General features: G+C 36.4%; 1 pseudogene; it reads right to left on the bottom strand.

The window, feature by feature from the left end:
• Window positions 1–12827: 12827 nt before the first annotated feature.
• Window positions 12828–24119, bottom strand: LOC146137278 (fatty acyl-CoA reductase 1-like; annotated as a pseudogene).
• Window positions 24120–24628: the final 509 nt, after the last annotated feature.

Raw genomic sequence — 24628 nt, 5'->3', positions numbered from 1 at the left:
TTTAATATTGATATAACATTGAGGTGGACAAACAACACAACAGCATTACGTATAAGATTTGTTAACTCAACCACTTTCTGGTGTACAAAAATGTTTTCCGTATATGGAATTTGATGATTTTTTTGAAGTAATTACTGGCAGGGGCGAATGTGGGATTTTTGTTTGAGGGCGCATAAAAAATTGCAGGTATGATGTCACAAGTTAAGTCTAAACGTGACGTCACAAGTGACGGACATAGCGCTACGTCAAAACGTGGTTATTTTTATATTATAAAGACGGAAAAGCACTCGCGTGCAGCGTGAAAAAATGTCTTTGTAAAGTTTAACTTTCCCAAACTTTACTTTTCGGGTGTGCGATAAGACGCACGGCGCCCATAGATAACCGGTTTTCAAGTGAGCTAAGACATACTAGAAACATAACTTAAATTCGCGGGTATTGCGAAATATTTTTGCATTCACTTAGTTACAATAGGAATAATACAGCTACGTTCCCTTTCCCATGAATCCACCCCTGGTGAATGGCCTTTAAAATGTCCTGGCCTGGGTACATTTGTTCTGATAGCACTTCTTCTCAATTGACAATTATAAATTGGACATCATTTTTGTTTGTGTTTACTTATGGGAATAATTTACCAACCAACACTTGAATTGCGATTATTCCTTTGTAACAACGTTTTCCTGTTGAAGTAATTGCAACCCGAAAAGCGCCTACGTTCCCTCATACTTTTATATTTCCTCAATTCTGGAGCGACATTTAGAGGTTGTTTGCTGCATGGCTGATCTTGCATTGGTCAGTTGCTTGATTGACGTTCCCGGTATGGTCGAGGTCATTAGTTCGAATTTCACCGCAGGCAATTTTTACTTGCCTTGCTTGCACGGAAATCCTTACAAGACCAACCGAATATGTTTAGACATTCTCAATAAATAACATTAAGCGGTTGTTGTTTTTATTAACCGGTACTAGGTCGTGGAGATATTAATTTTCGTGCATTCAGTGCAGCATTATACTTAGACTACAATTCATTTTTTGGGCTACAATTCAAATTGTTTGCCCAAAATTGATGCAATAACATTTTAAAGTTAGACCGCAATATTATTGTTATTAGATTTGCAATTTTTATTTAATGCCACTTCAATTCGTATAGCTTTAATCTATCGCCAAGTGAATGGATAAGAAACACGAATAAAGTTAAGCAGGAGGGTTTACGTTAAAATACAAACGCCGGGCTCTTTCTGCATTTTATTTGTGTGATTTTGCAAAACCTAGGTAGAAATAATTAACCTGTTGTGCATTTTTTTAAACTCGTACACGGAGGTAATCACCTGGGGCCTGGTTTATTTTAGTGGATTTAACGAAAAATAACAATTCATTTAATAATTTTAAGTTGCTTGAGTTCACTGAAACGTCCCATAAAATTATTTTGTCCACCATTGCCCCAATAGGTAGTATATATTCCAGAGTTGTTACCTGGCCTATTGCTTGAAGGAAAGCGAGTCTTTGTGATTTTACGTATTTGTTGCTTGACCTATTATGCAACCTTAGTATGCGACCTGCCAAATTGTTTGTTTTTGCTTGTTGCGGCCCTTGCACCATTTTAATTTGTACAGGCCTGGTTTAAACTCATCTTCCTTGTACAATTACACTGTGCACATCAAGTTTCGAGTTTTTTGGATTTGGCATTTTAAACGAATTGCTCTGTAAAAAACAACACAAAGGCTAGATAGTTAGTTATGCGAAAGTTAAGCATAGCATTTAACACTATAGGTTGTTTAAAGCGAAATATTAATATAGCTCTAATATTTTAAAATTAGTTTACTGCTTCAACTTTAATTTCTCTTAAGTTAAGCTCTCTGAATTTAATTTTTCTTCTACAGTTAATATTTAAAAAAATTACTCTTGATCAAGTGCATTATAGGCGATGGTCAATCCTAGCACACCCAAATATTATTAAATTAATGCGGTTCAAGTCACCAGTTCTATATTCGCAGATGTTGTGTGGGTTTATAGAGTAGGCAAATCTACCAATTTATTATTGTCACAGTTGGAGAAACTGAGCCTAAGTGACAACAAGATGGATTCACGTGGTGTGAGTTGCCTGGCAACAAGTGTACACAACATCAACCACCTGGAATTGAAGAAATGCAAAATCGCTGGTTCTGATCTTCAACCTCTAACTGACGCCATATTACGAATGGATCGACCTGTAAGTGTGTGTTGTTGGAATGAAGGGTGTGTTTAATATTGATATAACATTGAGGTGGACAAACAACACAACAGCATTACGTATAAGATTTGCTAACTCACTGTCTGGTGTACAAAAAAATTTTCCGTAAATGGAATTTGATGATTTTTTTGAAGTAATTACTGGCAGGGCGAATGCGGGATTTTTGTTTGAGGGCGCATAAAAAATTGCAGGTATGATGTCACAAGTAACGGACATAGCGCTACGTCAAAACGTGGCTATTTTTTATATTATAAAGACGAAAAGCACTCGCGTGAAGCGTGAAAAAATGTCTTTGTGAAGTTTAACTTTACCAAACTTTAATTTTCGAGGGTGCGATAAGACGCACGGCGCCCATGGATAAACCACTTTTCAAGTGGGCTAAGACATACTATAAACATAACTTAAATTCGCGGGTATTGCGAAATATTTTTGCTTTCACTTAGTTACAATAGGAATAATGCAGCTACGTCCCCTCTCCCATGAATCCACCCCTGATTACTGGCCTTTAAATGGTCCTGGCCTGGGTACATTTGTTCTGATAGCACTTCTTCTCAATTGACAATTATAAATTGGACATCATTTTTGTTTGTGTTTTCTTATGGGAATAATTTACCAACCAACACTTGAATTGCGATTATTCCTTTGTAACAACGTTTTCCTGTTGAAGTAATTGCACCCCGAAAAGCGCCTACGTTCCCTCATACTTCTATATCTCCGTAATTCTGGAGCGACATTTAGTGGTTGTTTGCTGTATGGCTGATCTTGCATAGCTCAGTTGCTTGAGTGACGTTCCCGGTATGGCCGAGGTCATTAGTTCGAATCTCACCGCAGGCAATTTTTACTTGCCTTGCTTGCACGAAAATCCTTACAAGACCAACCGAATATGTTTAGACATTCTCAATAAATACCATTAAGCGGTTGTTGTTTTTATTAACCGGTACTAGGTCGTGGAGATATTAATTTTCGTGCATTCAGTGCAGCATTATACTTAGACTACAATTCAAATTTTTTGCCCAAAATTGAAGCAATAACATTTTAAAGTTAGGCCGCAATATTATTGTTATTAGATTTGCAATTTCTATTTAATGCCACAGCAATTCGTATAGCTTTAATCTATCGTCAATGAATGGATAAGAAATACGAATAAAGTTAAGCAGGAGGGTTTACGTTAAAATACAAACGCTGTGTTCTTTTTGCATTTTAATTGTGTGATTTTGTAAAACATATTTAGAAATAATTAAACTGATGTGTATTTCCTGAAAACTCGTACACGGAAGTAATCACCAGGGCCTGGTTTATTTTAGTGGATTTAACAAAAAATAACAATTCATTTAATAATTTTAAGTTGCTAGAGTCCACTGAAACGTCCCATAACGTTACTATTTTGTCCATCCCCAATAGGTAATAATAGCCCAGAATTGTTACCTGACCTATTATGCAACCTTAGTATGCGGCCTGCCAAATTGTTTGTTTTTGCTTGTTGTGGCCCTTGCACCATTTTAATTTGTACAGGCCTGGTTTAAACTTAAATTTCTTGTACAATCACGCAGTGCACAATAAGTTTTCAGTTTTTGGATTTGGCATTTTAAACGTGTTGTTTTGTAAAAAAAATAGCTAAGTATGCGAGAGTTAAGAGAATATTTAAAACTACCAGTTGGTTAAGGCAAAATATTGACTTAGCTCTAAAAATTTGAAATTAGTTTACTGCTTCAATAACCTTGAGTTTGGTTAAGTTGAGCTCTCTAAAATTTATTTTTTTCTTTACAGTTATTAATTAAAGCAAAATACTCTTGACAATGTGCATTATGGGCTATGGGGCAACAGCATTGCGTATAAAATTTGGTAACTGAACCACTGTCTGGTGTACAAAAGATTTTTCCGTAAACACAATGTTTATGTCACCAAAAGTAAGCAATTAATGGCAGGGGCAAATGCGGGATTTTTGTTTTGAGGGGGCATTAAAAAATGCAGGTATGATGTCACAATGTTACGTCAAATCGTGACGTCACAAAACATAGCGTTACGCCAAAACGTGACTAATTTTTTTAAGAAGGAAAAGCACTAACGTGAAAAATACTTTTGTATAGTTAATGTTCCCAAACTTTAATTTTCGAGGGTGTGATAAGACGCACGGCGCCCATAGATAACCGGTTTTCAAGTGGGCTAAGACATACTAGAAACATAACTTAGATTTGCGGGTATTGCGAAATGTATTTGCATTCTCTTCGTTACAATAGGCAAAATACAGTTGGGGGGGGGGGGCCATGGCCACGTGCACTCTCCCATGGATCCACCCCTGATTACTGGCCTCTAAAAATAACCTGGCCTGGGTATATTTATTGTGATAGCGCTTCTTCTCAATGGACCTTTATTAACTAGACATCGATTTTTGATTGGGTTTACTTATACATTCAATTTACCAACCAAAGCTTTTTACGATTATTAGCTCGATAAACATGTTGCTGATAAAACGATTGCACCACGAGAAAAGATCCTACATTTGCGCAAAGAATATTTCTGGAATTCGGTAGCGACATTTAGTGTTTTTTTATTTGTTATATCGCTAATCTTGCATAGCTAGGTTGCTAGAGTAACTGTTACGGTATGGCCGAGGTCATTATTTCGAATCTCACCGCAGGTAATTTTTCTTGCTTGTACGAAAATATTTGCAAGACCAACTGAACTTAGACCTTATCAATAAATAACATTCGGCGGTAGTTGTTTTTATCAACCGGTAGACCTAGTTTGTTTGTTGATTTTCGTGCATTCAGTGCATCATATTAGCCTACAATTCAAATTGTTTGCCCAAAATTGATACAATAACATTTTAAAGTTAAACCGCAATATTATTGTTATTAGATTTGCAATTTTGGTTTTTAATGCCACTTCAATTCGTAAAGCATTATTCCATCGCCAAGTGAATGGATAAGAACAAACAGATTTTAGTGGGCGGGTTTACGTTAAAGTACGAACGCCGGTTGACGATCTTGGTCTCTGACTTGGTTGGCCACCCTAACCTAGTTTAAAACCTACCCGGGTATAGTTACAATAATTTCAGACGAACACGTAAAATGTAAATTAATCAAGCAGCATGTCAAACCATGGTTCTTATAGTTTAACCTTGTATTCGTCCTTGCAAAATCAACCAGGTTACACATGCTAACTCTACGCAAATTGTGGATTTAATGAAAAATGACAATATCTACAACCACTATGGGCATTCAATAAATTTTCAGCTGCTATAGTTCACCAAGGCCCATAAATTATTTTTTTCCACCATTATCCCAATAGATTTTATATTTCCCAGAGTTTTTTCCTGACCTATTACGAATTGGAGTTTTTTATTGGTGTAAGTTGCGAATATGCATTGTTTAATTTGGTAGAACCTGTATGCAGCCTAACACCTGCCTGTATTTTACATTATGTTGTGCTTATGTAGATGGAGTGGTTGGGCCTGAGCTTCAACGAGTTGGGATTGCAAGGACTCGCTTTCCTCCGAACTTGTGCCCACAATGTACAAGAGCTGGAGTTAGAAGGATGCGGTATCGATGAAGCTTATGTGAATTCTCTGCGCAAGGTAGGCACTCATCAGAACGTAAGAATATGTTGCCGGGGCAACGTTGCGACACTAGTGACGTCAGTGTTTAGACGTGTGACGTCATGACGCTTCCCGTTGCATCAAACGTACAAGTTTAAATAAGGAAATATGTCGTTATTAGCAAAATACCCATATCCAGCTTGATGGTAGTTAGTGGCGTTCAGGCGAATAAGTTGTGAAGTAAGGAGCTTGGAATTCTGACGTTTTTGCGATCGAATGCATTCGCTTGTTTCTCGCTGAGATCAAGTTTGCTTCGATCTGTCCAGGCCCGACTGAACTAAGAAGCAGAACTAAAACAGGAAAACCTAAACACAAAGCTTCGGGTTCAGAACGAAACAACCTGGCTTGACTCGGGCGAGTAACGAGTTGAGCGAGTTGCGCAATAACGATTCTCCGAGTAATCGGTTAATTATATGACTTTATTATTATAATGATATTTAATGAATGTTTATATAGTGGCAGTTGCGTTTTAAATAGGCGCTATTCTAAGTTCAAATGTAACAACTTATCTTTTAGTATGAGTGGCGCCTAATGTTGTTACAATGATACGCGTAAATCCGCTATAGCAAGTTTTGCTTTTATAAATAACCGACCAAACCAACAATACAAATACTCAATGTACCGAGGTAATCTCAACAGTTTTGCGCTTTCCTACATTCTGCATTTTTGCCGCCATGAGTAACTTAAGTAGTTTGATCAAACACATATACAGAACATAGAATCGTTATATAATCTATTCACGTCTTAAAAATCTGTCTCCACAGTTATATCAAGAAAAGCAAGCGGAACCAGAAGCAAGTCAAAGTCAAGGAACATACACTGGACAAGATTTGGACGATGAGACAGATCATGTAAAAACATTTTAACATAAAGTACCAATACATGCTTCTTACTGGTGATACCAAGTGTTGTAACAATAATTTTTCTAATGGCTTTTTAATATACAAGGTTTGAAAATAAAGTTTTAAATCACAACAATATTAATAAATATGCTGTTGCTACCTGGCATAGTATATTTAAAACAGGTTCCTCTGGCAATTTATATTATTTTCTACCAACGTTTCGGCTTACTATCCGGCAAGCCTTCGTCAGGGACTGACACACAAAGCCAACAAGACACAAAGTAAAATCACAATAAGAAAAAAGGAGATAAAAATGTGCGAGACGCGTTCAAAATTCACAGCGATAAAACAACGTTCAAAATATAAAGCGATAAGACAACGCGCAATTTAGAGGTTATCTTTTAGCACCTGTCGGTACGGCGCTGGAAACAAAACGTCCGTTTTGATATTCATCGTATCCGGCGTTCGGTGTATCTGCCAGGATTCGCGAAGCAGCCAAACGCTTTTTTTCCGCTTTGCGCCAACAATATACTGCCTCCATAAATTTAAATAAACACGTACAGTTGTTCTAAAGGGTTAATAACACAATTCCTAGTTAATATTTTGTGCGGCCCGCAGAGACCTTACTGAGTATGGTTTGGGCCCGCGACTAAAAAAAGGTTGCCGACCCCTGTTTTAAAGAACCAGAACAAGTGGCGCGAACCTGGGATTCATGTAAGGGCCCCCAATTCAAAAATTAGGGGAGAGAAAACTAAAAAATACGTTACGCAACTTAAAAGTGACGTTTTGCTAATTTCGGGTTAACACAATTTTAGTGATGTTCTAGTTTTTAATGCAGCCCCAGCTGAGTCCACCGCCGCTTTGCGCAAAGTGTATTGTGGATATATCTCGCATCACCATAGCTGCATGGATCCGGTAAAAGAAATATATTAAGCGCAGTGTTATTCGCACCAAATTGATGCGCCATTATTCGTCGTAAATGTGTTAAAAAAATCAAAAACAACATGCACAGAAACCATTTGTCGAATTAAATTCTACATTCCTTTTTGTTATTAACGCTTCTCAACTCGTACATTCGCCTGGCAAAGTAAGACGCACGGCGCCCATATGGATAAAAAAAACAAGTATTATAAAGTAGAAATTTAAGAGCTTAGACCAACTCTTTATAAGCCACTAAATATGAAAGGGATAATATTTAGGGAAAATTTTTCCCAAGTGAAATAAATGTAATTGTTTTTACACTCCCCACAAAATATAAGGACCTTATTAAATCAAAAATAAAATACCCTTAGATATACAATGCTCGTTATCAGCGCATACCACTCAATTGAAACCAACGACTTTAGCGTAAAATAATTGCATCTGCTTAAGGCTACTGTAACTACTGTAAATCGTAAAGGTGGAATAGCATAGATTTTGGGTTTTTTCAACCAAATCTACGTTATACGGGTGCGTGAGTTACATTACACCCCTATGACTGGATTGCTGTATATCCGCCTTATTTTGGTTACACTGGTTGTTTTAAACCGATCACGCAGCACTGGAATAAAGTGGTGACGGGGATAGGTGTAATACAGGGCTGTGGGTCGGAGCCGGACACGGGACTCTATGAAGGATTCGGCTGTATTTTTTAGCCAGGGTGAAACCCCGGTTGTTTTAAACCGACTCCGCAGCCCTGTAGTATGGTGTGTGATGTACAAAGCATTTTATTGCGTTTGTTTTGTGTTACAGCGATCAGCTCGGAAAAGGCGCAGACGTCAGTGATACCTTCTGCTATGAGGATCAGAGATCGAAATGAGAATCTATCAACGGGAAAATAATTTTGCGCTGGATTGTAAGCGTAAACCAAGGGTTTATAGAAACAAAAGAAACTCCCAAGCAATTTCGACCATCGCAAAAAGTTGGCTATAGAACAGAAAGGTGAACGGACAAAGTTGTGTTTCATGCAAACGCACCACTAAAGCGGATGCATTCACCTTTGCATGTTTTTGTCGTTTCGTATTTTCTTGCAACAGTAGCAACAGGGTTTATTTTCCATCCTGTTTAAACAGTTCGTCTGCGCTTCAAACAACCAAATAATACACGAACACAAGCAAGATAATCTCGACGGTTCACTACCTATTTTTTGTGTATAAATGGGCGGTAACAATTGGTCAGTAACCTGGCAATACTGGACTGTTACTTCAGTGTTTTCCTTCTTCTACCCATCCTTTTGATTATAGTGATCATAGAATGTCAGCATCTGGGGCCACAATGATTTTTGCGTTTTTGTCGCAAACCATATACAGTAGGCCCCAGATTTAATACTTTTTTGTTTCCTTAATTTACCAAACTTTATTAGCTTTTCTTGTTTTTGATATGTTCTTGTTATGGGTAGAACGCGAACACTCTGCGAAGAATGCTATGCGACAAGAGCATAAATATAAAGTTTGAGCGTCACTAAATTAAACAATTTTCTACAGATAACGATTTTGCGCCGGGCAACAATTGGTCCACGTGCCTTGGTTTTGTCAACCAAGCGTTAAGCCGTGCTTCTAAAACTGTTTGCATGGAGAAATTCTGAAACGTGGCGTGCAGTTTGCACATTTGTATAACAAACTGTAATGCCGGCAAGCATGCTAGACTTGAATGCAAACCACCAATTATATAACTGATAGCATTATGGTTTTTACCTGTTGCCTTGTTGTGTAATTTCGATAAGTTTTTCACAGCCACTTAGTTTTCAGACAGCGTTTAATTTGTAAGGCCGCCACATATAAAGTTGTGGTACTGGCACTTTACAAATGGTATCACTTTCCTTGCAAGGATGTGTAAATAAAAAACCCAACTCACCTAAAGTCAACTTTCAATGTTTCAAACCCTTTAAAACCATCGCAATTAGCAATAAATTGAGTCAACTTCAAACTAATTACAATTTGACAGATGGTAATGGTTGGACGTGTTTCAAGTTTAAAAGAAATGAATTGTAAATGAAATATTTTTAAATAATAAACAATGAACAGGCAGTATTTTACTTTTATTCGTGCTGTAAACTTTCTGCTTTCGATTTTTGTGTCATTTTTCGCCCGAATAAATGGAAGTTAAACAATGGTTGGCTGCAATGCGAATAATGTCAATATGAGTTAAATAAAGGTAATTTAAATGTGGAATAAAACCCCAACCTTTACTCTTTCTTTACATTTCAATAACTGTTAAATGTTTTGCTTGAAATACACATTTAAAACTTTCTCTTAATAAAAAAAAACATTACAGTAATAGTAAGCAAAAAAAGAAAAACATAGTTCGGTTGCTTTAGTCTTAAACTAAGTTATAAGTGATACACAAACAAAATAAAACTCTTAACTTACCTTATCAAAGAAGACTTACAGCTTTCATCAGCAGCAAACTTAACACAGAGGTCAACTACAACACAACTAGCTCAACTGATGATCAAATGCTTTTCTCGTGTGATTGCTTACGGCTCATTCTGCACCAAACTGATTGCGTTTGCTTCGGCGCCTTTAAATCGTTTTGCTCAACATAAAATCGGCCAGTTTAAATGGCCGCTTTCAAATCAGCCGTTTTTTCATCAGGTCTTGCGGTTTCATATAAGGCACGAAACGCGGCCTAAATAATGGAGCCGGCTGATTGCATTGCAAGCCGCGACTCCAAGTAGGACAGGAAAGCATAATATCAATTATTACAAAACTCAAAATATAAATTTGAGAGACTGTGATTTAAACGTCTCCTGTGCAAGGCCAAAAGTAATATGACTTAAAATACATGGAAGTTTTCGAGATGACGTAAGAACAGGACGTCTAAAACAAGCAACGTTTCATTAAACATGGAGAAGGGTGCGCCAATTTTATAGTTTGCCCCCGGGCGCAAAATACTCTGGCTATACGCCACTGGGTACAATCAAGCCTTTATAAGTTGTCCCTAAAAATCCAGCATTTTATCCTGATTGTGTTATTTCTGTGTTTCTCAACAAACCTTGGCTCAAGTGCTACGTAATATCGTAAATGCCAATGGAACGCGAGAAATTTTGAGTTTATCAAAATTACCTTAAATGTAATAATATTGTAATTGGCGTGAGTTGTATTCTCTATGTGCCACAATAACTTGGCCTTTAATACAAAATCGGATGTCACTGGAAGGTAGGTTTTTTAATTTGTTACTTTAGTCTTGTGTTAATTCAGGGGTTCCCAACCTTGTTACGATCTCGTACCACTTGGACGCTCTGTACTGTCACGCGTACCACTTTAGCAGAAAAATAATTTAATTGAATCATATTTTGATCTATTTTTAGCTTACAACTAGCATTATTCAACGCTATTTGTAGCTTAGGACTTAAGGCCCGTTTACACTACAGCTGCACCGAGCTGAGCAAAGCGTAATTTGCATTTAAATTCTATTGTGACGAGAGTTTCAAGCTTTGCTAAACTCAAGCCCCGTGCAGCAGCTGCAGCTAGCTTAAAAATACGCTTTGGAGCGATTTTCACGCTTTGCTAAACTCAAGCCCAGTGCAGCTATAGAAACACATTACGTTTGGAGCGATTTTTACGCCCAGCGCAGCTCACTGCACCTGAAGTGCAAACAATTTCACACCCAGTGCAGCTCAGTGCAGCACGGGCCTTGTAAACGGGCCTTTAAGCTTTAAAACAGTCGATTATATCTATCAACAGCAATCATTTGGCATAATTAACGCCCACAGTCTCACAGCATTGTACACTTTACAAAGCAACTGTGATCCTTGTCAACAATTGACACGGCGTGTATTTTGAAGATTGCGTTGTTTCGAAACAACAGGAACAGCTACGTAACAATAAGAATGGGCTTCGGGTAAATTTTTTATTTAAATAAAACAAGAAAACAAAAATATAAAGTTGTGAAAGCTACTCGCGTACCACCTGAAAAACCTACGCGTACCACTAGTGGTTCACGTACCACAGGTTGGGAACCCCTGTGTTAATTGGATCAGAATGGCTTGCTGTGAAACCCGGCGGTACGCAGCAAAACTAAAAGCCACTATGCGATGTACACTGCCGGAAAACGCACCGGTGAAAAAACGAGACAGTGACTTAAATGTACGCTCTAAGGCTACCAGGCGCGGATCTAGGATGTTTGTTTGGGGGGCAATGAATTGTTTCGAATATGACGTCACACAGCTGCACAACTAACCTTATGAAAACCAAACAGTTGGTTTATTTCCAGGTTGGAGAAGTGGTGCTTTTAATACAAAAGTTATATTACAAACTTGTAGCACGAAGCGAAAAATTGCCTTTATATCTTTTAAGTTGCCAAAAGCATTTATATGAGGTGATGAGAGTAACGATGCCTTTGGTCTAAAGCAACTTTAAAAAAGCGGGCCAAGAGATATACAAGAAGATTAATTTTGAGATTCGCGAATATTTTGCATTTATAATAGTTCCACTAAAGACAAAACATACAGTTTTTTGTCAAAATACTTTAGCTTTTTTATTCCAGTAAAATATGAAGAATAACTAAACCATAAAACATAGCTACAACAAAACGGCTGTATTTACAAATACGATGCGTTTCTACACAGTATTAAAATCGTTGTGATTTTTACAGTTACCTACATTTGGGAGGCATTGAAATAAAAAAAACAAAGTCTATGTTAACATTAAAGAACAAGTATAAAGTAAAGTGTAAGCTTTGAAACAGAACAATAACGAAGAAATAATTACACAGTAAAAATGGAAAAGTTAGCATTTGCACAAATGGATGACAACACTGAAATATTTGTTCTTCCTGTACAACATACCTTCTGCATAGCTATGTAAGCCCAGAATACAAAGAGCTCTATTGCGATGAGATTCGAACCAAACGAAAGCTATCTTTACACGCGGCAAAATAAAACCGCTCAATGCTTCTTTGTAATCCCCGAGAGAATGTCAAGTGAGCCTCGAAACTTTTTGTAATATTGGAAAAGAAATTATTTGTATTACCAATATGCATAGACACAATCGTTTTAGACTTAAATACGCACTATCCATGAAAAATTATTAAAATTGAGACATTTAGATACAGTTTGTAGTGGATTTAGGTTTTTGCATGCCATAAAGGTAAAACCCACTTTAGGTTTTGCAAGTCGTGGCTTATGTAAAACACAATGAATCGTGTTGCGATAAAATCGAAGGCAAAGAGAATACTTGTGAAATTATAGAAGGGCGAGTGAGTCGCCGATGAACTCTGTGAGTTGCCAGAGCGAACTCGTCAATCCACTTGCAACGGCGAGACCGCAAACTCCTAAGGCAGCTCCCGAGTAGAAGCACTTCTCAACCAAACGCAATCTGAACAAATTAAACACAAGGTTAAAACGGGCTCAGCCATCTTGTTTTAGTTGCAATGTTTTCTGGTTAACTAATCTTCTTAGGTAACAACAAACATTAAAACGCAATCTGAACAAATTAAACACACAGTTAAAACGGGCTCAGCCATCTTGTTTTAGTTGCAATGTTTTATGATCAACTAATCTTCTTAGGTTTCAACAAACATTAAAACGCAATCTGAACAAATTAAACACACGGTTAAAACGGGCTCACCCATCTAATTGCATTTTAAGATAAAACGCATGAATAAACTTTGTTTATTTTAACTTTTTATGTAATACTTTCTAATAAGACCACAAAACAAAGCTTAAATAGACACATTTTGGCGCCGATACTACGTCAGTATCGGACCAGTGGCGATACGATAAATCTGATTATCGGATAGACAAAAGTAAAAACATAAAAAACGGGCCCAACCATCCAATAGAGTTTTAGATAAAAAGGAAATTCGGTGATGAATCGGCGAAACTAGGATATGAACAAATATGAAGGTAGATTCTAGGGATTTCAATATTTTGGCGAAAAAAGTGTGATCTAATGAAACCACTGCGAATTCTAGGGCAGTGGTCAGCAAACTTTTTTCGTCGCGGCCCAAAGTATTTTTTTCAGAGCTATTGTAGGCCCACTAAAATCACTACGAAGCAATGTCGGATTCTGAATATTTAATTTTTAGGTGAAATATTACACGGCGCCTTGATGCCCAAAACTCTGCCATGCCATATTATAAAACATACTACACAACGAAGAATATACGCGCGAAGCGAGAAAAAATTTTCAATTACACATAGTTAAAGTTGACAAAAAATATATTTGGACAGGCATTTAGGACCACATTGGGCACGTGGGTCTTTTCAAACTGAGCCAAATTAAAAATTCTATGCCACACCAATATTAACAATAAAGTGCAATGAACGTACGGCTATCACGCGGCCCACAACTACATGATATCACTCAGCTGCTCAAAAGTAACTCGCGGCAGACATCTGGGCCACGGCCCATAGTTTGCCGACCACTGTTCTAGGGATTTCGATATTTTGGTGGAAAATGTAATCTAATGAAGTCACCACGAATCTTCTTTAGAAAAATGCATTGTTTTACGTTTACAGTGTCATGTCACAAATAAACATGAAAGTATTTATAAGATCGAAATTTATTGCTTTAAACAAAACTTCCACAAGCATAAAGTTCATTACTTGGTTAGTTTTTGTTTCGATTGTAGATCGTTGTTCTTCTGCTTTAGAATGAACTGGTTGCAGCCGGCGATGTAAGTTGTGAAGTAATCTTCCCACTGATAAACCCCGCAATCAAGGTTGTAAGCCTGAGAAACAATTAACAAAAGCTTGATAATGAGTTTCAAGCCAAAAAGTTCGAGTAAATCCACATCATCTTGATTAAGACGTTTCGATTCACACTTGTATCATCGTCAGTTAATCTCATTGTTTTTTTAACAGCACTTTCTGAACACATAACTTATACTGAGCATAAAATTAATTCAAAGACTGTTCAAAAACGTTGGGAAAATAAGGTTCCACAAAATATAGGGCTTTTTTCATAGACTGATGATGCCAGATTGGCGAAATATATTTCTCTATTAATAACTAGTCTAGAACTTATAAATGACTGATTATGACTCGGACGAGAAAGTCTAAAGTATATTGCTACCATCCACTTGAAGTTATTGTCGTCATTAACGTGTATTGGGGCGAGGAGATATCTTCTTTTTTACAGATTCAGTTTGCGTTCTACAAAGACTTTTCAATACGCAAATCAATTCAAAGGCATTTAAACGCTTTTAAAGATTCAAATAATTTGTAACAAACGTGCAACACACAAATTTAACCCTATGATTAGATGCTCTGAACTAGAAGATCTTGTAATATTTCACCTTTTGGTCTTCAGCATTCAGTGAAGAACGCAGCTGATCGACATTCGTGTTGCTGAACTGAAAGTTCGTCGAAAAAAAAAAATTCCATCACTTCCATGGCGCTCATGATCTTTTCATTGAGTCTTGCCATTCTGAAAAAATAAAGAAATATTGAAGTCTTTGCCATTCTGAAATTAAACATTATATTTTGTGGGATTAGCGTAGCATTGGGTTCAGAATAAAGTATTTTTGTGAACTGGGACCAATAATTTCAAGCTAAATAAAATCCTAAATTCTTGCCTAAATGGTCATTCAAGTCATTCAAACAAGTAATCCAATTTTATGTCATATTGAAAAAAAAACAGACAATTGTTATAACATAATAAAGGAAGTTTAAATCCTAACAGTTTGAGAGGTGTAAAGACAAGTTGACAAAAAGCTAGATATTGAATGATAAAATAAAGTTCCATCTAGACTAGGGCCTTAAACATTAAAAAAAAACAATAAAAAAAATCAGACAAAGCATTGCACCATTCAACAAACGAAAATTTCAAAAGTGTTCAATCCACAATAAGGCATAGGTGGCAAACTAGAGTTTTTAGCATCTGCTTAGACTTTATTTTATTTCAAGTATAACTCACTTTTGTTTTTTCCTCATAAGGGCCAGACCTGCATCCATCGCATGGGCAGGAATAGTTTGCGAATAAAAGGTGGTGAGCTCGTACAGCTTTCTGCATATAAATAAATAAATTGTTTAAATGAACACAACTTTGCCGAAAGTGTTGGAATAATGAAAACTATATCTCTTCATGTTAAATAGAGTAATCAGGTGGCACTATAAAAACAAATTGTATTTAATAGCTTTCGCACAAGAAACTCTTTTTTGGAAAACTATATTTAACAATTTTTGATAAAATGTGACAATCACAAAAGCAAAACTAAAAAATCTATTTCACCTGTTATTGGTGCATAACACCCAAGGGGCACGGAATGGGTCGCTTGGATTCTCTGCCACATTGTTCTTTGCAAGCGAAACTGAAAACAAAAATAAAAATTGTAAATGATGAATTTAAGCCAGGGTTGTGGAGTCGGGACTCAACAGAGTCGGTTAGTTTGCTGGAGTAGAGAACACGGGGCTTAAGTTAGAAGTAAGACTATCCTTATGGGTTAATAAATTATATGACACACTACGAGTGGTATGTTGAACATATCTACCTGATTTTCGTTTAATAAATGTGTGAAATACAGGCTGTAGAGTCGGATCCGGACTGGGCAATCGCAGAAACAGGACATTTGGTGAAAGTCGGACTCCGGATTGAGTAAGAGTACGCTAAACTAAGACTACACAAACATAAGAGTCCCGAGTGAGACGTGCACAGCACCAAATTTCAAAACTGATAAGGTCACAAACTGTAAAGTGTAAAGGTGAAATACCATAAGGTAGATAAAGTCAATTTTGTTTATAAGATCCATATCTTTGACTTTGCCTTAAATTTTCCCTTCGGCAAAACTTTGCCCAACTTAACTGAACAATTTTAGATATGTAAACTGCTGCAGCCTGCAACCCAACAAAATCAACATGTCAACACAATTTTTCCCATTGGTTAAGAAACACTAAAACCTACATTTACTGATGTAACACTTTTAGTTAAAGTTGTCCATTCTTACTCAAGCGGTCCATAGCAAGGCCATTTTTGATGCCAGAGTTGACGTGGTAGATGGGAAGTGATCCATTGACCCTCGGAACTCGGTCGCAAGTAAAGGAACTGATGCTTTCATTGTCCGAAGATGAATCCCCTGGAAATTCATGTTTAACCGGTTAAGTTTTAAATTAATCAACTTATTCAATAAATATAGGTGGAATTAGTTATTCATAGTAGACAACCTAAAAACCTCTTGGTAATTTAGAATGACTAAACTAGAGTAAAAATGCAGTTTTGGAACAGATTTTTTATACAGGACTCAAAATACAAAAAGAACACAACAACTATGAAGTAAAAAAAAATTACATGTTTTCGAACAGGGGTTTGTTTATCAAATGAATACAAAATTAGGAATAAATTCAAACACTGGCTAGATACAGGGTTTTTTTCTCAAGCTTAAAATAGTTTTGTACAATTTAAAACGAAATAAATTGTAGAATGAATATCAAGGCACATGTATAACTAAGTAGCATTTTGTGGAAATTTAAAAAAATTCTTTGTTGATTTTCACATGGTCAGATGACAAATTGCAACCTACTTCTGTATGGGCTTTGATATTCATTCTACATCTAACTACAACACCAGCGGATATGAACAAAAACGCCAACTGTTTGGTAATCTATCTGTATTTACAACCTTGTAAGCCAATTTCCCCAAGCGATGAAACTGCACTGTCACTCTCGTAGCCGAGCGAGCACCTCCTTTCTGCTGAGTCACAAGCGGTTTTCATCACCGCGCAAATCACGCCGTTCACAACAAAGTCGACCGGTATGAGGTCACAGGTTATCGAGTTGTCGACAATCACAGAACGAAGCACACCCTTGGCGTACGCTATTATGAAAGCGGTGGGTCCAGACACGTTTGTACACCAACCCTGGAGAAAAAACAAGAATTTTTTATATCAAAGGCTATAATGCAGTGAAATTTGGAACACGATTAAGCAGTACACCGGAAGCCATAGACTAACCCAGTGGTTCCCAACCGGGGTGCCATTTGGAAGCTTAAAGAAGGGTAATTGAAGTTCCTTAAAAACATAATTATCGCTCTTTTTAAAATCCTATTAATACAACTTTTTGTGTATGATTTGGGTGCAGAAATCAAATGATATGTTTCTACATGCAAATAAATTTGATTGCGATGTCCCAGTTCCGTTTTTAGTGACACTACAGAAATCAACTTTCAAGATTCAAGTAGTTGTGCCGCAATCTATTTATTGTTCCTTATGGGTGCCGCAAACCATAAAAGGTGGGAACCACTGGAGTATCAGAATCAGTCGATCAACTAAGAATTTTTGTGCAAGCAAGGCCAGGCTAGAAATGCAACTGCGGTGTGGTTTGCACTCCAAACTGGCCTTGCTTGCATGAAATCCCTAATTGGTTGAATGATTTCATTAGTCTTTATCAGTGATTTAAGTTTCATTACACAGGGCAATTTAAAAAAGCTAGATTTATAATTATTTGTGTCACTTACTTAATTTTACAGGAATAATGGCTTGGGGAGAAATTGATAAGGAAAGTAAAAGAAATGTAAATCCATTGTTGGCAAGTATCTCGCTAACGCACAGCTGAATAAATATCTGCTTCAAAATATGTTATGCTGTTTTTTGCTCTAAACCTATTTCATAGTTCTTTTTTATTTATAAAAAATTATTGAGCCACAAAATTTTGTGCAACAAAAATGGGCTTTGCTTAAATTGGCAAACCCTTTAATAAAACACGCTTTAAACCTAAGTTTCAGAGATTGAATAGGACTGCTTCAAGTTATTTAATCCTTCTAAATGTTTAACATCAATGAAACCACTCAAAATGTTTAGTATTTTAAACACATTTAACTCTTTTTGTGTTCTTTCTGCACTGAAAAAATATCTAACTTACAACAAGTCTAAAAACATACCGGCAGGCGGCAACGGTTCTTTGTAAGCTGGTATTATCATGCTGGGCCTGACGATGCAGATTGGAAGATGAGATCCTTCTCTTGCAACGACGTCCTCAGCAAGCGCCTTCGTCAGCGTGTAAGTGTTCGGTCTGAAACGAAAACGCAACATTTAGCTACAACTTTAAACCAATAAATATATTACACTTAAAGCCTTCGACAGCGTGTAAGCGTTCGGTCTGAACGAAAACGCAACAGGTTACATTTCAGTCAAGAGAGGTATTTTGATCCAAAACGGTTCTTTTTTGAAGCATTTGGCTTGTTTAGTTCACAAAAAAATGTTGTATTTGTGTGATGTGATATGTATAAATTGTTTATTGGAAAGTTTGTATGGTCCCTGTTCTGAGGCGATTTTTTTTTTTAGATTTTTGTTTGCTTGACAGTTTTCAAGTTACGTCAAAATACGACTTAATAAAGCAATAAATTTTTAAAATGAAGTTTTTCCAGCGAACTTGTGCACAAATATGCAGCTGAACAATAGCTTAATTGCGTGAAGGACTAAAAAAATTTGTATTTACATAGTAAAAGAACTTGAAAATATAGTTTTTTGGGAAAATTTGAAGTAGTCTCTGCTAGAAACTAGAGAAAAGTGTTATGAAGGTCAACACAAGAAGAAGGACAATCGTGCAGCATGCCATGAGTCCAGTTTTTGAGATATATATATATATAGTTAATTATTGCTACCGCTAGATGATAACAAAAACGAACATAATGGCCAAAGTATCTCAGGCAGTGCATATTAAATATGTGGTGTTAAAACATTCTAGCTTGTGGCACATTAAGTATAAAGTATTTTAGGCACTGTTTTCTTCTAGCAACACTTTTAAAACTTGGTATTTGTCCTTAATATATTGGCAAGAACACGGTTTAAAGCAGGGGTGACGAACCTATTTGCTGTCGCGGGCCACTTTGTCAGTTACCGCTGACGGCGCTGAGTACAACATTTTTTTTTTTTTTTTTTACTTATACTGTAAAACCTGTTAAAATCACAAACAATTGTTCATCAAACCAAACTAATTGAAACCCATGCAAACCATACAGCTTAAATTATTTAATGTAATATTGAAATATGAAATAATAAAAAATAACAAATAAACATTTAATGAATTTTGTTGCTCAATGAGAAATTTGGAAACATTTTTGCTTTGCTAAGCACTTGATATTAGGACGAACTGTCGATGTGGCAACTCTCAACTGCATACTAAGATATTCGTCTGTTAGCCTTGACCTGTAACGACTTTTTGTGATGTTCATTTTACAAAAAAAATGTTCGCATAGATATGTGCTTCCAAAAACCTGCGGGCCACGTTTTCGTCACCCCTAGTTTAAAGGATTAAAATAAAAACTTAAGCAGGGTAAAAACGAAATAATGCAAGAGTTCAATTCAAATATTAAACTTCTTGGGCCACTTCCAGGGTAAAACAAACACTTTTTTCAAAGTGACCTTTGTCAAAATGTCCTAATAACTAACCTAAGGACTTTAATTTCGGTTTGAATTAGCGAATATGGTCACCTACCTCTTGCCAAGAAGCTGTGGTGTGACCTTGGTGATAAGGGCATCGCCCATTCACCGGAGGGAGCCCTCAAGATCGAGGTAATCGATTCCAACATTGTAAAGCTGTTCATCGGTTTCTTGTTGGTTGCAATAGACGTACGCTGGACAAAAATGATGTAAATTCGTCTACCTTCTACTGTTTTATGCATTATTCTCTATATATCAAACAATACAATGGTTTAAGTATAGATAAAAAAATGTTATAGTTAAAAAAAATAACTTTTTTTATAAAATATAGATTATAGTTTACACAAAAAAAGTGTATGACAATAGCACTTTATAAGGTAGTTACAACGTCAAAACAATTTTCTGGCTTTTTAATTAAATATATTTAACCTTATCCTTAAACAAAAATATATAAGAAAGATGAAGGTTTAAATTACAATTTCTTGCGACAAAATTCCATGGATGGGGGAGAAGTTAAATCAGTAGTTTCTAAACTTTTCAGCTTGCGGCACAGTAAAAAACTAACACATTTCATGCCACACCATGTACAAAAACAACAAGTTTACCAGATAAATGCCTTGAAAAGGCCTATGAAATAAATCGTCTATCTTTGCTCATTTATTTTTGATACATTGAATTTTGGAATCTTTGTAACTGTTTTTTAAAGTATTGTCAGTAGTGAATGAAATTTATAACTCTACGACAATTTTTAGCTTGCTACATGATAATTTAATTTTCCTCATTTAAAGATAATTTAATAAAGTTAATAAATATTGACAAAAGAGTTACACCTGGTCTGCGCTCGTACATCCTAACAGTTAACCGACCTGCGATGGTCAGGCCCAACAGTTACCCACCCTTCAGGAAAAAAATGGTAACCCTCGGCCTAGTGTGTGGAATATGGGTATATTTACCCTATAATAGAGTAACCTTAGCACAAATTTATAAAGTTAATCACATAAAGCATTTGAAAAAAAGTGTGATTTTGAAAGCTTTATCAATTAATAAAACAGCAAAATTAAGTTTTTTTGTGTAACACTGCATATTGCTAATAAACACCTGTGGAGATGTGAACGAATGCTTGGAGGTTGTTTCGTTCAGGTCAAAATATTATGAGAAGCCTCCTCACACACTGGACGTTTATCTCGAAGGCCAACCTGTAGAAATTGATAAAGAAACCAGTGGTTAACAAGCTTTTTTAGACGGCAGCAAACTAAACAGACAAAAACAAATTAGGGGTATACTTTTTACACCATCATGTAATTAACACTTAACAAGCATGCGGGGCATTATGAACTATACACATAATTCAATTCAGTAACTGTGATATTAAAATGTAGATACGATTTTATAAAAGTAGACATTTATATACAAATCAATATCATACATCTGAAGCAACAAAATTTAAAACAATAATAATAATGGCATTTTTTTTTATGCCAGACCGGGGGTAACCCCTTGGGAGCAGCCATGCGTGGGGGTTGGTCAAGTATTATTTTTATTAGTACTGCTTAACCTACCCAAACCCAAACGCTAAGCTGCACTGACCTTAAGTCAAACAATGTTCGTTGTGGGATCCTAGACCTGCGCCCAGTAGCTTGATTATTTTGAAAGCGTAATACTTTTGCCGAACATATCAAATAACAAAAGTAGATCGTAATTAAATACAAAGTATCGGAAATCCTGAGACGTTGTGTATACTTAAGTGCCCTCACCGCAGGTGTTCGTTGAACTTAAGTGCCCTAACCTCAGGTGTTCGTTGAACATAAGTGCCTTAACCGGAGGTGTTCGTTGAACTTAAGTGTTGCAGCGCAGTGGATGAAAACCTGGCATTTCTTCTATAGAATCTCCCTCGAAGTTTGATCCAAGCCAAGATCTTCAGCGCCAAGGTCGCACGAAACAAATTCGAGCTTCAACGCAAAACCATAGTTGCCATTTTTTTCTCACAGTAATCATCTAGATTTACCAAAAAAATAATCTAAAAACATCTAGATTTTTATGGAGAAATCTAAAAAAATAATCTAAAGATGATTTTTGAAAATATTTAATACTTTTGGACAAAAAATCAACATAAAAGCTTAATCAACGCCTGAGGCTTAATGCCGTATAAAGTTGCATAAAGGGACTTGCTTGATGCTTTAGATTTAAGATTTCTGCTTTATAAAACATTTTACTGAACGTGACGAGTCGAGTTACTGAAATTTCGATTTTATATCTCATCATTTTTTTTCAGTTTGAAAAAAAATCTTTTGAAATTACTGAAATATTTATCGTCAATAGCGAATCTGTCACTAATTTTATACAATATTTTTTTATAATAATCTAAAAAAACATCTAACATCTAGATTGTATAATCCTACATCTAGATTCAAACCAAAACATCTAAATCTAGATTAAAATAATCTAGAATGGCAACTATGCGCAAAACTCGGCTGCAGCTCACGAAGAACGTCGAAAGCCTGGAAGGGTAAAAGGTTTAAACGTCAAATGACTCAAAGAGATTTAAACGAATGAGTGGAAAGTTGGGGAAAATGGCGAATTTGTTTGGTCGTCTGTCCCGCTCTGGTGCATATGAAGAAACAACAAAGTTTAGAGTAGACTCGTTTACTCGTAGTTCTGTTTGTGCCATCAACAGCCTCTGATTGGTACAGGGTTAAGCACCTTTTTGCCTCGGATCGCCAAAAAAAGTGTTGAAGAGATTGGCATGGCTTTTCAACTATGATTTGAGTTCAGGCTAAGTCATTTAGCCGCGGTATATACTACTACCACAACGAACATTATTTGGGTTAGGGTGTGGTGCGGGTTAGCGTTTGGGCTTTGGTAGGTTAACCAGCAATATTGTTAATGAATATCAATAATACTTGATACGCCATCAACCAAACACTAACCAACACCCTGATCAAAATATTGTGCTTTGCTTTAATAATTGTTTTAACGCTGTGGTTGGATTCTAGAACAAAATCGTAGCACAACGAAGCGAGCCAAAATTAAAATATTCAAAGAAGAATTCTGTAGTAATCTATAGTATATTTATGGATTCCTTAAGCCTTGCAATTAAAAGCAAGTCCGCTTGTGAGAAGCTGAGGCAATCTGGCTTACTTTGTTTGCCAAGTTCTCGTCTTTTAAATGATTACAGGTACCATAATAAATTATGTATTTTTAGTTTAAGAAAAATATATAAATATTTTATAAACAAAAGCGAAGGTGGTCTAGAATCCTAACAGATGCCTCTTTCAATCACTTAAAAGGTGAAAGTTGTTAACGTAAAATCCTGGAAGGGTTAAAGTTTTAACTTTAAACGCCAAAATCCTTTGAAGGATAGAGGCTTTAACGTCAAAATCAAGAAAGGGTAGTAGTTTAAACGTCAAAATTCTAAAAGGGTAGGCATTTCAACTAATATCAAACTCTTGGAGAGATAGATGAAAAAACGTCAAAATTCTGGAAGATTAGGGGTTCATCCCCAGGGTTTAAGTTTTTAACGGCTAAAATGCGACCCCGAAAAAACACTGCGACTAAGATATATAAACGTCGAAAACATGAAAAGGGAAAGAGCTAACGTCAAACTCTTGGAAGCGTAAAGGTTTTAACATCAAAAACCTGGAAGCGTAAGGGTCTTACGATTTGTTCGCTTTGAGCTTAAAACAGTTCAGTGAAGAGAAATTAGGTCGCCAAAGCTTCGCTGTTTTACTTATGCCTATAGTATTCGGGTAGCAACCACAAAAAAGGTTTAGAAACACTGTTGATCACAAGAACAACTGAACATTTAACCCAGGGGCTCTTGAACTTTGAAAAGCGGACTCATGGGGGTACGTGGACCAATTTTCGAGGTCTAAGCATGCCGAGGTAAAATCGTAGTGTATAATAAAAATAATAGAATAACGAAAAATTTAGTTAAGAAAAATTATTCCTTAGTTTCACATTTGCTGAGCCGAATACGCAACCAATTATTTTTAGTGGACTGCTTTAAAAAAGTTTAAGAACTCCGGTTCTTTACTGAACAGCAACGCAATTAATATGACCGAATCGTAAAAAGTCTCTTTCTAATAATACGACCGACTTGAAAATCTAAACCAAAGTCTGATGGACACAGGCATAACTCAGGGGTGGCGGTGGGATACATATGTTCCCGGGCGCCAATGTTCAGGGGCGCCGAAATGAGGCTTTCAAATGCCAAAATGAGGCTGCTTCTTCTTTAAATACAATGTTCTATTAAAATTTGAATTGTTTTGCCGTATGAAGTAAGGTATATTATGTTAACGTAATGGAAAATGTGATTAAACATGAAGGAGGGGGCGCCAATTATAAAGTGTGCACCCGGGCGGAAAATACCCTAGCTACCAATCTGCTTATGGAGTTGGAGAATAGAAAACCAGGGATAAAAAACAAGAATGCATAGAGTTACTTTCTTAAGACGAGGTTTTTGGGTAAACGAAATCCGTAAGATGAGGTTAGTTAGCCTACTTCCCGCATTTCCTTAATGTAATGCTGGTCCATATGCTATTGCTCATTGCTAAATTTGCAAGAATTCAACAAACTCATTTGGACACTTTTTGAAACTTGGGTGAAGTAAGCATTGGGTACTTAAGGTATTATATTTAAATATCCTTGCAAACTATTGATCGCGTGGGC

The sequence above is a fragment of the Ascidiella aspersa genome, chromosome 7 (assembly GCF_963924565.1).
Source record: "Ascidiella aspersa chromosome 7, kaAscAspe10.2, whole genome shotgun sequence".
Taxonomy (NCBI): domain Eukaryota; kingdom Metazoa; phylum Chordata; class Ascidiacea; order Phlebobranchia; family Ascidiidae; genus Ascidiella; species Ascidiella aspersa.
This window is presented reverse-complemented; position numbering and strand designations above follow the sequence as displayed.